The sequence below is a fragment of the Corvus brachyrhynchos genome, unplaced genomic scaffold, assembly GCF_000691975.1.
Source record: "Corvus brachyrhynchos isolate BGI_N302 unplaced genomic scaffold, ASM69197v1 scaffold549, whole genome shotgun sequence".
Taxonomy (NCBI): Eukaryota; Metazoa; Chordata; class Aves; order Passeriformes; family Corvidae; genus Corvus; species Corvus brachyrhynchos.
The window spans coordinates 140,136-156,421 of NW_008240055.1; the positions used below are offsets into that span (position 1 = coordinate 140,136).

The window sequence follows — 16,286 nt, forward strand, 5'->3', positions numbered from 1 at the left end:
CTATCCTGGCCGGGAAGGGCGCCGTGCGCTCCTGTGCCCGGAGCAGCGTGGAGCGTGCTCGGGTTTCAGCAAGCACCTCCTCTCCTGCCCCGCCGCAGCCTCTCTAGCCCGTTCTTGGGCGAGATCTGAACTTTGCGCGGGTATGGAGTGGGGAGCCTTCGGGGGTAAGCGGAGCCCAGCCGGGCTCGGAGCTCATCGTCGTCCTCCCTCTGCTTCTCCCCGGTGTGCTGCATTATACGGTTGCCTGAAATCGTGTAATGGAGACATGTCAGGCAACTGGTCTCAAGGGAAAGATCTAGAGAATTTGAGTTCCTTTGGTACCAAGCCGGAAAGGGTGTGGATATGCCAAAATCCCTTGTGCTCTGGGAGGCATTAGGGCGACTGAGTTCCGCTTATGAAACTGATTAAATCAGACACTGGGGAGGGGCTGTGATCCGTTACTTCCATCCTACCTTTAATAGAAATCAGACGTTCTCTTAACATATAGTCCAAGAAAATTGCAGGTTTATTCCTGGACCTGGAAGCTCACATTACGGTGCTGGCATAAAGCTGGTGGTCACACCTTCAGAAAACAGACTTTGAATTGGGCTAGTGATAAAACTTATGGGGCAGGGAGTCCATCTGCTGCATGGCTTCCTGGTGAAAGGTGTGCCCACGAAGGATTGATCCTTGGGAATTGAAACCGTACCCTCTGCTTGGGTGAAGTAGCTGTTGGTGGAAACAGAATTAATTTCTACTGCAGCTTCTTCTCATGGTTATTGCTCCTTTAAGTGGAGACAGCTTTGTTTACCTTTTCTCATATCCCTCGTTCTGGTTATCTGTTGGAGATTTGGTGCAAGATCCAAGCATGTTCAGGAATGCATTGCTAGTCAGACCAGGATTCACCCAGTCACCCAGTATTGACTTGCTGAGTGGCCCTTCAGAGTGAGCATACGGGTCTGTGTAGGCCAGTTTAGTGTCTCACCAACATGCTCTTGAGTAAACCATGGGAGCTGTACTGTGCCCACTGCAACAGTTGCATTCCTGAACAGCAGTAGTGTGACTTCCCGCTTGTTGGAACAGGCTGCTGCAGCTTCTTAGTATTTTTTCTTTCCTCTGTAGGAAAATTAGAGGTGAACTGCAAAGAAATTGTGAAAAGGATCTGAATTTATGCCTGGTTTGTTCTTCTGAGCTCCAAAGTGTATTGAGACAACCAAAAGTTAAAGTTGTGATCTGACTTTGAAAATAGAACTTTTAGTCTCAGCAACTTGATTTCATGAAGTCTTAATTACACTGCATCTGTCTCAATTTTCATGCAGCCTTTCAGACTGGACAAGATCTAATTAACAGTAAGCAGCTGAACAAAAAAGTGTGACCCTTTCTCTCTCTAAGCTTTTCTGTGGTGTACAGAATTCACCATGGTAAAGCACACCAGCTGTTTTCCATCTGCGAATCATTGTTAGCTCCAAAATGTCTCACTTCTCTAATTCTTCATCCATGGTGAAGCCATTCACCTTGGGATGCACACATAATGGAACAGTGCTGTGCTCGTACAACTCCCCTGAAATAAGTCAGACTTTTGAACTCAAGTGAGAGTTGTTTGTTTTTCTTTCCTCATTATCTACAGGTGGATTATCTGAGTTGTGGATTAACTGTGCCATGGATACAGATGTCTGCACTGGCTCTGTCCAGAGTCAAGCTGGTTAGGCAGGACTTGTTGGTTCAGGCACGGTGCCATGTGGACAAAGCTGCTCTGCTTCCAGGGACAGTTTTGGCCCAAAAGGAGTTTGGTATTGAGCCGGTACTTGCAGGTTCAGAGTTGATGTCGAGTAAAGTCAGCTTGGATACTTCCACACCTCACTTTGGAATCTGTGTGGTGCAGAAAATGAGCAGTGAGTAAAGGGCCTTGCTGGGCATGAGGGAACCTCTCACAGAGACCACTGGTGTGTCTGTTCTTAACTCCCTGCTTTTATCAAAAATCTCTTCCCTCTTCCTAGAGCTGGAGGATTTGATCAGTGTGTACTTGTGCACTGTAAAATGGAGGTCCAGAAGTATCTCAGTTTCGTGCTTGGACTGGAGAGGTTATGAAACATATGAGAGTGGATTTGTCTCTTTTTGGGGATTCATTTGGAATTGAAAAAAGTCTTTGTTTCCTTTTTTCCCCCTCTTCCAGTGTTGAAGAAGCTCACACAGGAAACTTTCTGCAGGCTGGAGCTGCACCCTGTTGTTCTGGGGGAGCCTCTGTGGCACAGGACACACAGTGCTGGGGCTGGATGTAAACTAGAACAGCCCATGGTAGGAAGGGGGAGGAGAGCAGCTGGCCAGGCTTGTCCAGATTGTCTCCCTCCAATCTCTCTAAGGAAGCGCAAGCGCATTTTGTGGATATGCTTGGAGTTTGACAGGAAGTTTGCTGAATGAGTTTTCTGCAGTGCTGTAAATTGGCACAGAGAGTACAGCTTTGTCCTAAAGAGTGAGAATCCTGACTTGGGGCTCTTGCTGCTTTCACGGGATTGCCAAAGCACACCTTCCAGCACATAAGTGACCATCCACACATACTTGCTTCAGACAACCTGAGCCACTGAGTGAGATGTTGAGTTACTGGTTCTGTGGTGCTACCTTGTCTAAGTAGTATGAGGGAACAGATCCATTAGGATCTGCTTGTTGCAGAGGAAGAAACCTAATTTGTGTCATGTGTCGTGTATTTGTGGTGAGAGGAGAAGAGAAACTTTACATTTGCTTTAGTCAGATACTGTTCGATTTTTGACTCCAAAAGTTTTTTACAGCCTTTTTCTGAAAGGGGTTGTTTGCAAATACTACTGGGAAACCTTCTGGTGACTCCAAACAGAAATGCTGTGGCTTTCATTTGATGTCTTTGAAATTCTCACTTCTCTACTCCTATTTTCTTAAAAAATTATGTTTTCAAAGGCTTCAGATATTTTTAAATTGGATTTTGCAATCAAAACCAAAACAGCATTCACTGGAGCTTTTAAAAGGTGTTTTACAAAGAAGTTATACCTGTTTAATGGGGACATATTTATGGCAGTATTTTGGCTGTGCATGTAAACTAGACTGTGAGCTGCTTTTTTTAGGTGTGCTTGCTCACTTCTAGAAGGATTTTTCTTTTGCATAAGGTTTGTCTAGCAATTTGGCTTCAAAATTCTGGGTGCAAAGGTTCAGTGGCACAAGAGATTTTGCTTTAAAAGTTGTTTCCCTCTGTTTTAGGAACTCTAATCCACCCTCTCTTCAGTGTTTAATCCCCTCAAGATTGACTTTAAAGGGAGCAATCTTGCCATTGATTTTTTAAGGGAGTGTGGAGGGAGGTGCACGTGTTTCCATCTGTCATCTGTCCTTACATTTGGAAGATTGCTGTGCTCTGCAGGGCGGTGCTGTCTGTCCCTCTCCAGAGGGGGATGCTCGCCTGTTTCTGACTCAGTTCCTGTAGTTGGGGGGTCATATGCTGTGGGTTTTGGGCCCACTTAACTAAAAGTTTACTGTGAAATTGCTCATGGTCAGCTACGCCCAGGAAATGGTATTGGGGGGAAGTACTGGTAAAGTAATTTGGTGTCTTGGCTTTCTACTGGCTCAGATTTCTGACTCCTTCCTGCTGCTGGGTGAGAAGGCTGTAAACAGAACTAATGCTCTGCACAATAGGGTTCTGACTTGTTTCAGCTCCTTAGCTGTTGTGACCCCTTGTAAAACAGGGACTTCATTGTCCTGAGGAACTCAGACAGGGAGTCCTCTGCTTCAAGCAGTGTGCGATGCAGAAAGAGGCTTCTTTTCTTGTTGCTCTATTTCCACAGAAAGGCTGGACTCTGTGATGTCTTTAGCTCCTTTGTCCCTCATGGGAGAGGTCAACTTATCACAAGTGTTCAGCTGCCCTTCTGGTTAGAACTGATCCTCTGACACCATCTCTGCCACTAGAGAAGCAAATGGGAAACTTCTCATACATCTTCAACTCTTTCTCTCTCTCCTTTTTCTTTCTTTCCTAGGGAATCGTGATACTTCAGTTTCTCTGGACCCCTTTTTCCTTACCTCTTGCCCTTTGGAGTGTATTTATTATATGAAACAAGTTGTGAAATGGTAGAAATGACAGCTAAAATTCTAAAGTCTGGCAACAGAACAAGGACTTGTATTTATTGTATTTATGCACTTGTATTTAGATCAGAGTTGGTTTTCTGATCTGCTGCTAAGAGACAGATAAATCCTTTAAATTAAAACTCTTTAACTAGAGGGTGGAAAAAGCCTGTCCGTGGCCACTAAACAAATCTGTTGGAATCGAACTAGTGTGTTAGTTGTGATATCCAGAATCTGCTGCAGCTTTGGAGACAGACAGAGCAAATTCCGAATGCAGTTGTGTGCGCTAGTGGAAAATCAGTGCAAATGAATAGGATCTCTGGTCCCAGTTTCCTGCTCTGGTCTCAGCCTACGCTTCCCTCTTTGTGTACTGATCCTGTGTCTCCCTTTTTGTCTAATGCGGAAGCTGTTAATGAAGATGCTCTTCTATTCCAGCTGCCTGAAAGTGAGACATTGTCTGTAGGAAGCTTTCTCATGCTGTGATAAGATGATGGGGTTTTAGGGAATGAGTTTCTTGCTCACTTTAGACCTGTCCTAACTAACTGAGGTTTAGTAACAAGCCCTGGAAGTACAGGTTATCATGACCGTTAGGATATTGCATTTTAAAATGATAAGTAGGGAACTGTCTCGTCTGTGGTAAGATTACTACATCCAGTAGTGCAGAGTAGAAGCAAGAAGTGGCACCATTACTTTCCATTTTGGTTGAAGTTGAATGGGTTAGGGAATAAGCTGTGAAGTTGTGATCTCAAATTAGTTTCACCTGATTTAACTGCTGGCTGCTGAGATGTTGTTCCCTGTGGCCATCTCCCTTCCTTGTGTCCACAATAACTGTTAACTGGGTCAGTCAGCTGATTCTCCTCAAAGTCATTTTTTACATAAACAGTGGACTGGGAAGTGAGGCCACCTCTTTCAGCTGTGGGTTATATTTAATATAGCATAAGGTAACCATTTATCCGCAGCCTCAAAAATGTACTCTAACTTAAGGCTTGTTGTTTCTCTGTCTGTGAAACAGCAGTAATTACTCCTTACCTGCAAAGCGTGATTAATGTTGGTTGAGATCTTTGTGTTTCTGAAATAGCTTTCAGCTGAAAAGCTTCTTTCAAGCTTTTCTGGTCACCATTGCTGGAAAAGCTTACAGTGGCACGTTTGAATTTCTCAGCCCTGTTGAATGTTCCCTCTCTGCTTTCTGATTGCTCATCCTTTCTTCATCGCCTGTTACGACAGGCTGTGAGTAGGGAGAAAAGATTTCCTTTCCGTTCCAAGTTCCCCTCAGTAGTTCTACCCTGGTCTTTCCCTTTACCACAGAGTGTCATGAAGTCATTCGAAGAATGTTGTGTGCTAAAGATATACCATAAAAATAGGAGGTGGGTGATGACTTTCTCATATCAGTTTTAGCTGTTTTTCCCATTCATGCTCAAGTCTCTTTGCAAATGGTCCCAGAGCAGCAGCTACCAGCTGGCTGGGGGCGGTCTCCCTTGGCTGATGGGTGTTAAAACCCATGCTTTCTCTTCTGTGCATGTGTGTTTTTAAATCCTGATGAAGCAAACAAAGTAGAAATGGCAACTGGAGTGCTGTGGAAGAAGTTTGGTGGTGGTGGTGTTTTGGTTACAGGAACTGAGTCCCTGAGGTTTTGTGTTTGTGCTGTTTAGGAGTCTGGTAAACTCTTTTTCTGCTCGCACAAATGCAGCTTTTTCTTGTAGCAGACAGTAACTATTCTGAATTTACATGGGAAGTTTATCTAAGCGGTTTGAGACAACTGTAAATTGAGGAGCCAAGAGAACTTATGGCACAGGGGGAGGCAGCCTGCATTGTTAGTGCTTGGCTCCTTTTTTCCTGAGCTGGACTGTCTCTACACTGTGAACAAGTACAGTTCAAATTATTTAAACGGTGATGAGGTAGTCTGAAGTTGTCCAATGCAGCTTGTCATGTCACTTCTCACAGTGTTCTTATTACCATGTGCACGTTTGCATAGATGGCTCTGCTGGGTGAGGTACTGACTGTCTAGCTGGCAGCATGCAGTGGAGTGTAGCTTGATTTCTTGTGGTTTTTTACTGGTTATTGGATGTGCTTAAACCTCTAACATTTTGCAAATTATTTGAAGAACATCAAAAAAAGTAAATGGCGCTCCAGGGAATAAACCTTCTGAATGACAACTCTGCATGGGGAATTGTGCTTTAAATGGCTCAGCTATAAATCAGACTATGGGGGTCCAGGAATAAACCAGTCCCATGTTTTTGTCACAGAACTGAGCTGGCAGACAGAATTAATCTTGTGTCTGACTAGGTGCCTCACAGGATCTTGCTTTATTTCCACTGCTGCAGAGGAAGGTGAACAGAGAATTTCACTTTGTGTTTCAAGGAAGTTTGTGGTGGTTCAGGGACTGTGGTTAGGCTGAGTTTTAATAAGAGTAGGAGGTGGTAAAAGAAGCCAGAGGTAGAAAAAGGTCATGGGCAGGAGGGCTGTAAAATATGTGCTGTGGATTAGGGGCATAATATTCCCTTGTTTTATCCTCTTCCATGGTTCTGAACAAGTTCAGGGCTTCTCTGAGAACAGGTTTCTTTTGGGTTGAAACCACTAATTTCAGCTGGGTCAGACAAAAAAGCCTAAGGCTAACTGCATGTCACTTGAGGTTACTGGTGCCCCATGATCTGGAATAAGATGATGGCTTGGCTGGTCTCTGCTGCTCATCTTGTTTGACCATTAGTTGCATCTGTTGCTCCCCATTTCTCAGCACCACCAGCTGCCTTGGGACTAGGTTTGATTTGCTGCTAGCAAATGACCCCTTTTGGGCAGAGGTGATCCCCAAGAGTAAGGTGCCTGGAGGAGTACTTCTGGTTTGAATCTCCTGTTCGTTATGGTTTTATGGGGGAGACTTTTTTTGGGCTGTGTAGGCCTGGTCAGGCAGTGTGACACACAGCTGGAACTATTCTGCCTGACTGTGAGCAGCTCCAGCAGTTAGACAGGATCCCTGCAGAGAGCTGGAGCACTGGGGGAGGGAACGAAATGCCATTTCATCCACGTCATGAAATCTCTTATCAGTGGCCAACTCAGTGTTTTGAGTGGGTGAGCTGCATTGGCCAGAAGAAGCTGCCTTTTATTTCTGCTGTGAAAGATGAGGAGCTCAGCACTGTCAGTGAGGCTGAGAGCTGTGGAGCAGCTGTGTGGAGTTTGGGATGAATTTGTCAGTCAGGTTCTTATAACCCTAAGCTTGTAGTTTTCAATCTATCCTGCTTGTGCTTAATCTGGGATTTGCTGCTTGGCTGTCCTAAGCAGTTTGCTTGGGCAGTGCCTTACAGCTGCTCTGGCATGCTGCTCCTGTACTTCTTAACTGCTTAAATCCAGTGCCTCCAGCACCTTCTCTCTTGGGATCATGCTTAAAAGCCTTGGTGTGAGTTAGAGAGAAAATCTGTTAGGTTATCATTCATTTTTCTGTAAGGGTTGGTTAAGGGCTTTATTTGTTGGATGCTACTTTCCCATCAAATGCGAGGAAGAAATCTACTTGAAAGAGATCACCGCAGTATGGCTGTGGTGATGTGAAACTCTGAAACATTCTGGGCTGTCTGGGCTGGAGCCCCCTGATTGTATTGCTTGGGTCTGGAAAATGCTGTATGTGGGATGGGAGAGCCAGTGGGATGCGAGGCGTTCAGAGCAGTGTTTCTCTGGAGTGGTCCTGTCCTTGCAGGGTTGGGAGGCTGTTTGCTGGGGAGGAGGGGTTGAAGGAAGGGGCTGGGGGTGGTGCAGGGAGGAAGCTTTATGTAATTCTTGGCTGGCTTTTGAATAATTGTTTTAATGAAATGGAATGCAGTGTATTCAGTACTTGCTTGGCAGAAACAGCTGGTTTTTTTTTCTTGTTTTCTATTTTGGGGGGGGGAAGGAGTTGGAGTTGCTCTATTTTCCAGCTGCTTTAAACACTTAGGCTTGGATTTGTCATGAAGATAGAAGTGGAATATTGTTCTTGGTGAGGGGGCAGTTGCACTGTTGTGCATGTGTGGGAAGTTGTACACTGGATGTGTAAGTGGCAGGGTCTGGTCCCTGTGTTCCTCTGAGGGTTGTGGATGCTGGTGTGGTTTGAGGTGAAGCAGGTTAATTTTAAAATACCCAACAGTAACAGGATGAAAGTGATGTGGGTAAGTACATGTCCATATAAAATATATGTGCATCTAGATACTTGATAGGAAAATTAATCTCTTTTCCTTTGTGCCCTACTTCAGGACATAGCAGGGAAGAACATGATGAGTTGAGACAAAGAAGTCCACTTAATTTTCAGCAAAGCAGAAATGTAGGCAATGGGAATCTTGACTTCTTTAGACTAGTGCAAAACAGTCTCTCCAGTTATCTCCAATGATTGTTGACTTTAATCATAGGATTGGTGGAGGAACAATCAGAGATTGTGCTGAAACCCCCTTTTAAGAAAATAATTTGAAGAAGGATTTATTTCATGTACCTCTGAAAGGGAATTTTATTCTCATGCTGCTTCTATTTCAGTATTGCTGCCATTTCCATTTTTGGTCAGTGCTAGAGATCGGTCTCTCTTACTCATCTTTACTTCTCAAAAATCTACTTTCTCTTTGGTCTTTGTAATTTTTCTTTCCAGTTGCTCTTTTCTGTGGTCAAGAGTTCTCTTGCGAGTAACAGCCTTTGGTTGATAGAATAAAATTTTTCTTTATCACATAACAACAACAACTTGTGTTCAGGGCAGGGAGATGAAAAAGCTGTCATGCGTTTAATTGCTTTGTTAATACTGCTCTTGGTAAAAAATCCTCACTGTTTCTCTTGCTGCTGCTGCTGAAACAAGCAAGAGACTTGTAACTAGTACTTGTGTCATGATGCCAGATGACAGGTAGAACAATGGGTCATCTACTTTCTCATGTAGGAAGAGATAAGAAAACCTTAAACATTCTCTTAGCTCTTCTCCATCTACTGACTCAAATATACTCCAGTTCTAAAAATATTAGTTTTCTGTCTAGATTTAACAATTTTCTTTCTTTCAGTGGGCCATTGTGAAACTCTTGAGCCACATTCTTGTGCCAATACTAAAAAAAAAACCACCTAAGTCAGAGCTCTGCAGCTGTAGAGCCATCAGCAGTCTCCATCAAATTGCCACCCACATATCCCAAAGTGGACCGGGAGACCAGTTCCCACATTCATTTCTGAAACACTGTCCACCTTACATTCCCAGAAGCTGCTTTTAAAGTGAAAAGAAGCTGCTTTAACTAGATTTTTAACCATGTGCTTCTTGGCCCCTTGTACTCTGTTTTCTTTCAAAGCTGTTGCTTGTCCAGTATCTATGATTACTTGGGTTATTTTAAGTTACAGTGCAGTGCTCATCAGACTGAAAGCTTTATTTTAAAGCTTTCTACCTATTATAGTTATAAGTAGTACCAAGATCCACACGACTGAAAAATGTGAAATATTTTGTTGTCATTTCCCCTTGCCCTGTTCTGTGAATTTACGTTGTGCTTTTGGCAGCGCTTTGTCAGTTGTTGGTGATGACTTACGCTTTTTGGCTTACAAAGAGTTCAGTGTTGCTTCCAAGACTACTCCCACCCTGTTGCAGAGAACCCTTGCAGAAATGAAAACTTCTTAAAAGAAACATCCACCATTTTAAAAGTACTTCCTCAGTAATTAGATTTTTAACAAGCCAGTTAAACCACGTATGACATTTGACACAAGTTCCCATTTTAAAAAAAGGGAAACAACTCACTTCAGAGTGGTTGGCAGGTCAAGCCAGCAAGTCTTTATGTCTCAATATACTAACTTTTTATCTGGGTGAGATTAGCTGGGACTTTGTATCTCCTTATTGACACAGGCTTTTACAATTTGAGATACCTTGGTTTTTTAAGGCTAGATTTGCATTTGCTGAATGTTCTTTGCATTTATGCTCTCTGGAGATATGCTTTTTTCTTACTGAATGGGAAGTTGCTGAAGCTAATGAATGCTTTTCAAGGACAAAATCTGTCAAGTTTGCATTCTGATATCCCATTTAAGAGCCTTCAGGATAGGAATGCCTCAATAAGACTGTACTAAATATGGATATGATTACAGAATCTCTTTAGTGTGCCCATTCATTATTACTGGAATCCTTCTTTTGCTGGTAACCAGGATACTCTACATTTCATTGGCAGAATTTGTGCTTCTAATGCTTTTAATGAATTCAGAATTTACACTAGTATTTCAGTCATTTATTTAATCATCTTTATGTGTGTCTCAAATTTTGTAACTGGCACTTTGCCTGAATGGGTCTATCTTCAGATCTGTTTATGCTGCTTGGATAGGATTCCCACAGCTTAAAAGATGCTATTTTTTTCCCCCTCAAGTTCCATGTCTATTATTGCATAACCATGCAAATCCTACTCTTCCCTTTATTGGTTATAGGGTCCACATGCTTTCCTGTTTCTGTTACTTCTAAAAAGGTAGATAATTAACTTGGAATGTGCAGGCTCTGATGGTATTTTGTCTGCAACTGTGTCCAAATCCATTTTTACATATGCAGATGGAGAGGATCACAGGGATCTTCAGCAGTGTTGTTATTGAGTGTGGTTACCTGTGTGCTGCTGGGGTGTCTGAGGTGGTGGTCCTGCTGGTGGTTGAGTCAATACAAGGGCTTGTTGCTCCTGAAGAGGAAGATGGCTTTACTTTTACTTGTCCTTTCTCCTTCTGTGCTCTCTGACTGTTTGGACATAGCCCTTCTTGCTGACTGCTGTGCTCATCTCTTTCCTGACCCAAAAGAAGACAGCTTTTTTTGACTGGGTGTATGTTCTGTTGGATTGGTTCACAGAGGGGACTTGTGAGAGCCAGAGCCTGCACAAGTAAGTGGCAGCTGCATATGTCTGGAAGAGGGAGTAAAACCTCTCCATTTTTGGCAGTGGTGAGCTGTTAATTTGCCTTTCTGCATCTTATGAAACTGTATCCTTCACTCCAAGGTGCTCACTGTCCAGTGGAACTCCTGTGCTCTGTTGCACTGTAAAGTCTGATGCAACATGTTTTCCTTCCCTAGATGAGTTAGAATCAGCAGTTACCAAATTATGATCTCCAAGTTGACAAGTGCTCTACAGCTGTTGTGAGGGGTCCCCTTGAGAGGTCAAACCCATGCACTTGTCATTTCCACCTGAGGATGCACACGATTGCTGTTGCCCAGAGATTTGGAGACCACTGCTGTATGTTAACAATGTTGTGATTTGCCACTCTTGATTTCACACTAAGCTACTGCTTAGAAGCTGCTTGGAAGAGTGATACAGTCCTGGATCAGCATGTGTTGTAATCTCAATGCTGTTTATGACAACTTTCAGTTACATAAATCTCAACCAAATACCAATGCAGGGCTTAAAAAATGCCCTTGTCTATCCTCTTTTCAGTGGGCATGTGGAGGGTTGCTTGTTGTAGCTGGAGTACTACACACCTCTGCACTCAAGCCTTGAGCTTCTGTTTATGCCCTTTACCAGAGCTGTGGTTTAAAATCCACAGTGTCTTGTTTCCTGCTGGTTCTATTCCCATCCTCGGGCTCTTTGTCTAGTGGACATCTCCTTTGTACCAGATTTGTCAGATGTTTGTAGAATGGCAGCGCTATGTTTTGACCTAGTGCTTGTGGAGTAGCTGCTCGCTGGTGTAGCAGGAAGGGTCTGGTTCCTCAGATAGCTGGCTTGGCTGAGCCCCTCTTCCTGTAGGAATACAAGGGAGTTGGTATTTTGTCCAGAGGCCTTGGCCTTGGAAATTTTCCGTGAGGGGTCAGTTCAGTGGCTGCTTGTTTGGTGTTCATGAAATTTTTTTTTGTTTTGTTTTGGCAGAGGAGAGCAGATCCTGTTGGACTTCTAGAGACTTTCAGAGGGAAGCCAGCAGCAAATTAAAATTCTTATGATGTGCATGAGAAGGGTTAACTTAATATTTTGCATGCATAAAGATAAATAAAGGGCTAAAAAAGACAGTGTATTGGTTACTAGTGGTTTTGAGTTTATTAAATTTTTTTTTCCCATCAAGAATGTTGGCTAAAATCCAGCCCAGGTCAGTACTGAGGTGTTAACTGTTCAGTTGTTTGTGTAAAATGTTTACACTCACTCCAGTCTGTTCCTCCCACCAAACTGGACAGGATGCCATTTCATTCCTGTTTGTACAGAGCAATGTCCCTTGCTTTAGCCTGAGCCAACTCACCTCCCTCCCAGAGATAGTTGGATCAGGATTGGCCATTTACTATTGCCTTTGTCTGGGACTTCCTGGAAATGCCTGAGGATGTGTTTGCTGTCAGGCAGAGATCAGAAATAGATCTTGCATAAGAAGAGCCACTCCAGGAGAAGACTGTCAGAGGTTGTACTTACCCTCCTGGGAGCCCAAAGCTGTTTCCAATTTCATAGCTGACACACGGGGAGACTCTCTAATTTGTGCAGATAGTTGTTCCTTGTGATCTTTTACAGGGCTAGCTATAACTGCCTGTTGAACACCAGTCAATTTGCTTCCAAAAGGAGAGGATTCTGACAAAAGACTTGGTGGCCAGTGGAGCTCATAGCAGACTGCAGGCTGAGAAATTCCAACCTAAATATTTTTAGTACAGGCCTGAGAGTCAGATTTGCTTTCTATTCTGATATAATGTGGACTTGCCATGTTACGTTACGCTGTTAAGGGCTGCGTCTCAGTTCTCCATTTCTGAAAGGTACATTTCTTTTGTGCTGTCAAGGAAGTGAGGATTCTGATTTGTGAGCCCCGTTGGGATTCAGGTGCAGTGGCTGCAGACTTTACTGCCTGCAGACTTTACTGCCTGCAGTTGCTGCAGGCCACAGCCAGTTCTATCTGGAATGGAATACGTGGAGATTCAGGTTTAGGGTGTGAAGCTGTGACTGAAAAAGGCTTCTGTGTGATAAGTGCTGTAACTTGTGGGTGGGATAATCATCTGAGGACAGTGGTGCATAAATCATAGGGGTCTGAATCCCTGGAGGTCCGGAGCTGGAGTACTGGGTAAGGCTGGTTACATCTGCGGGAAGCATTTTACGTATCATCTTGTGATACTTGTGCAATCTCCAACTTCTCTGTCCAGTGAAGCAGAACCCAGCTTTGTGGTCTGCAGCATTGTGCAACTGTTGAGGTCGGTTCAGCTTTTGCACGCGCTGTGTCACAGGATGTGCTGCAGCTGTGACGTGCAAAGCCTTGACAAACTTTTCCTCATTCTCCTGAAGATTGTTCATAGAGCAGTGAAAGAATTTTTTGACTGCGCTTATAACAGTTTTGGAAATGGTTTCCTGTTATTCAGGAGTCTGACAGTCCAATGAATCTAGGTAGAAAGGAACCACACAAGGGATTATTTTCTGTTTTAGCTTCACAGAGCCATGAATCTCTGAAGCATTCAAGGCTTGTGTAGCTGGATCTGGCATTCTCAGGAGCCTTTGGTAGCTGTGAAACTGAAAACATGTATTTGTTTAGTAAGCTGGAACATGAATTCAGATTTAGGCAGCTAGTCTTAGCATAGGGTGTTTTTACTTGGCATGAGCTGTTTGCTGCTCAGGACTATAAACAGAGGGATGTAAATATAAGATGTCTCTTTTCACTTCAAGTGTGGAGAAAGCCATGCTATAAAAAAGATGATGCTGTATGTGGCAGGAAATAATCCTTCCCTCCCCCTGATCCAGCATTTCTGGAAATGAGAAATAAACGGGAGGACACACCTTTGAGAGGGAACAGCCTCTTAAAGTAGCTGTCACAGTGCTGCTGCTTAGTTCGAGTGCTCCTCTTGGAGGCAATAGGTGAAGAGTACAACAGCCAACCTTGCTGGCTTTGTATGGCCTTGCTTTCCTCTGTGCTGTCCTTAGATCTTCAGTGCCAGTAAGAGTTTGTTCTTCTTGGTATTTCTGTTGCCAGCTTTTGAATATGATAACCAAGGCAGTGGAGTGGACAGCTGAGGTTAATTTGAAGAACTTCAAAAGGCTACATTTGGTTTTAGCAGCTTTTTGTCTGAAAACCGAAAAAACTTACTCAAACCATATTTTTTGTTTCTCTGGAACATCAGGTACATCCCTTCTGACAGGAGAAGGGACTTAAAGTGCAAATCGTTTTCAGTGTAAGGATGCTCAGCACACTTGCAACATATTGAGGAATATTTATCTCTGTGAAAGCAGTTACGTACCTTGTGAGGCTGCCTTTATCTCAGCCATCTAATGAACTGTTCTGAGACAGTGGAAAGGGGATGGAAGCTTTGATAAGGAAATTGGAGAAAGCCAGAATAACTACATGTTTCTCTTTTGTAGGTGGTGGTTCGTTTCTCTCACCCATTTTGAGCTGGAGTCTAGTTTAGTGTTCAGAGAGCTAAGTGGAAAAATTCTAGTCCTACAGGAAAATCATTTGTGGTTTCTTCACACAACTTGGACTGTAGGGCAGGGAGTGCTGTGGATTTGTATTGTTTCATCCAGGAAACTGTGATGACTCAATCTTTAAAGCACTTGCAGTGTCTTTCAGCCAGCACGCTGAGTTGGTGATGCCATGCCCTGTGGATCTAGTTAAGATTAGTTTACCTGCCAGCTCAGTGATGTGAACGGAGCCAGCCGAAGGATTTCCCAGCCTGTTGCATCCAAGATGACAAGAGGAGGCTCTGAGGTGCTCTCTCAAGGAGTGGGGCTGTGATTCCCAGGGACTGCTGGTGTAAAGCTGCAAACTGGTCAGCTGGTTTTCCTACAGTGTCGTCGTGCCCTTGAGAGCCGTGCAGCTGCTGGGCTGCACAGGAACCTGCTGACTCCACGTGATGCTGCCCGGCACTCCAGCACCCTGACCATGCAGACAAATGCACCACTGCTGAGCGTGCAGGTCTGGGCGTCACAGAAATGTATTCATTTGCAAGGAAGTGGTGTGGGCACTTCCAGGAAGGATCTAGCGGTGATGTTAATGGTTTTTCAGCACACACACATGCACGCACAAATAGCCCTCCTGCCCATCAGAGGGATCAGGTGGAAGGTCTGAGTTCACATGATGGCTTCTGTTGGGTTTTTGTAGCATACAGAGTTGGCTTATCTTCAGGTGTATGGTCAGTAGTCTCTGTCAAAAGCTTACTCTTAAGCTCAGCAGCACAAATGAGAGCACCAGTGGATACATAGCGTGTGCAGCCCTAGGGACTGAGCTGTCACACAGTTCTGGGGGTGGAAAGCCAAATAAAGTGTCAGCGTAGGCTCAGGTGGAAGCGGCAGGTAATGGTGAGGGATGTCTCCAGAATTAAGAGCACTTCAGTTTGAGCTGTCTGCTGATTGCATCTTTTCAGGCTGCCTTTTTTTCTGGTGTGCATCTGAGCTGCAGATGAATTATGGGAATCTGACAGGAGGGTAGGTGATTTCTTTCAACTAATGGCAAGATGGGCTGGATTTACAATTTGTGTTCTGGCCTGAGTTTTGAAGGTGGAAGTAGAGCATTTCCCATTTAAAGCAGAAGTTTTATTCGCTTTATTCACTTGAACAAGGGCTCAATTCTGGCATTGGTCTTTTTAATACATATTCTAAAGAGCTGCTTAAGTCAGAGTGGTTGGAGTTGTGCTTCCAAGAAACCGAATGAGTTCATCTGCAAAAACCAAACCAACACTTCAACAAACTTCTGTTGAATTAGTAAATTGAATTAGTTTAGAATGTGTCTGGTGATCAGCAGGGCAAGTTCCAGGAACAGCATGGGTTTGCATGCTGGGGAAGGGGCCCTGGGCCCTTCCCTTACACTGGCACTGCATGATGCTGTCAGCTCTGCTGGAACTACAGCCAGAGCACTCCAGGGGTTTGCAGTTCATCCCCAAATGTGCAGGGAGTAGTTACTGATAAACAGTTCCTGAAAGTGCTTTACACAGGCTGTATTTGCACACTCTTCTACAATTTCAGGCTTGGGGTGGTAGTAGTGCATGTTAGTTGTGACCAGTGAGTTGGCCACAAGCTCTGGAATAAGCTCTCCAGCTTGGGTCTCAATGGTTGGGAAAGGAAGTCACAGTCATTGCTGCAGCTGCTCATGTGAGACCACATCTCACATTGCAGTGTCTTGTCTTTGTTTAGACATTTGCTGATAGTGGTCAGAGCTGGGTGCATGGGCTGCTGTACTGGGCAAGGCTCACTGGTTTGGCTGTCAGTACTCCGGTTATGGCACAGAAAGGATTCATGGTGGCTGCCACCACCTGATTCTGACAGCAGTTCTGTCTGTCACAGGATGAATACCTGCTCAGTTTGTCTCTGCAGCCTGGGGTAGTGTAGGTTACTAACGGGTTCGGTCGGGACGGTCGGTGACGGAGACGAGAG

At 44.1% G+C, this 16,286-nt stretch overlaps 1 protein-coding gene across 2 annotated transcripts in view; it reads left to right on the forward strand.

Annotated features, from left to right (window-relative positions):
* Positions 1–16,286, forward strand: part of PXN (paxillin) — a 43,896-nt gene that overhangs the window by 1,107 nt on the left and 26,503 nt on the right. Inside the window, exon 1 of one of the 2 annotated variants that reach the window (XM_017744720.1) lies at positions 7,879–8,180. The exons of the other annotated variant lie outside the window; for it this stretch is intronic. The gene's annotated coding sequence lies outside the window, so the exon portion shown is untranslated. Of the gene's footprint in view, positions 1–7,878; positions 8,181–16,286 lie in introns of those variants that run through there. 2 annotated transcript variants of the gene reach the window in all.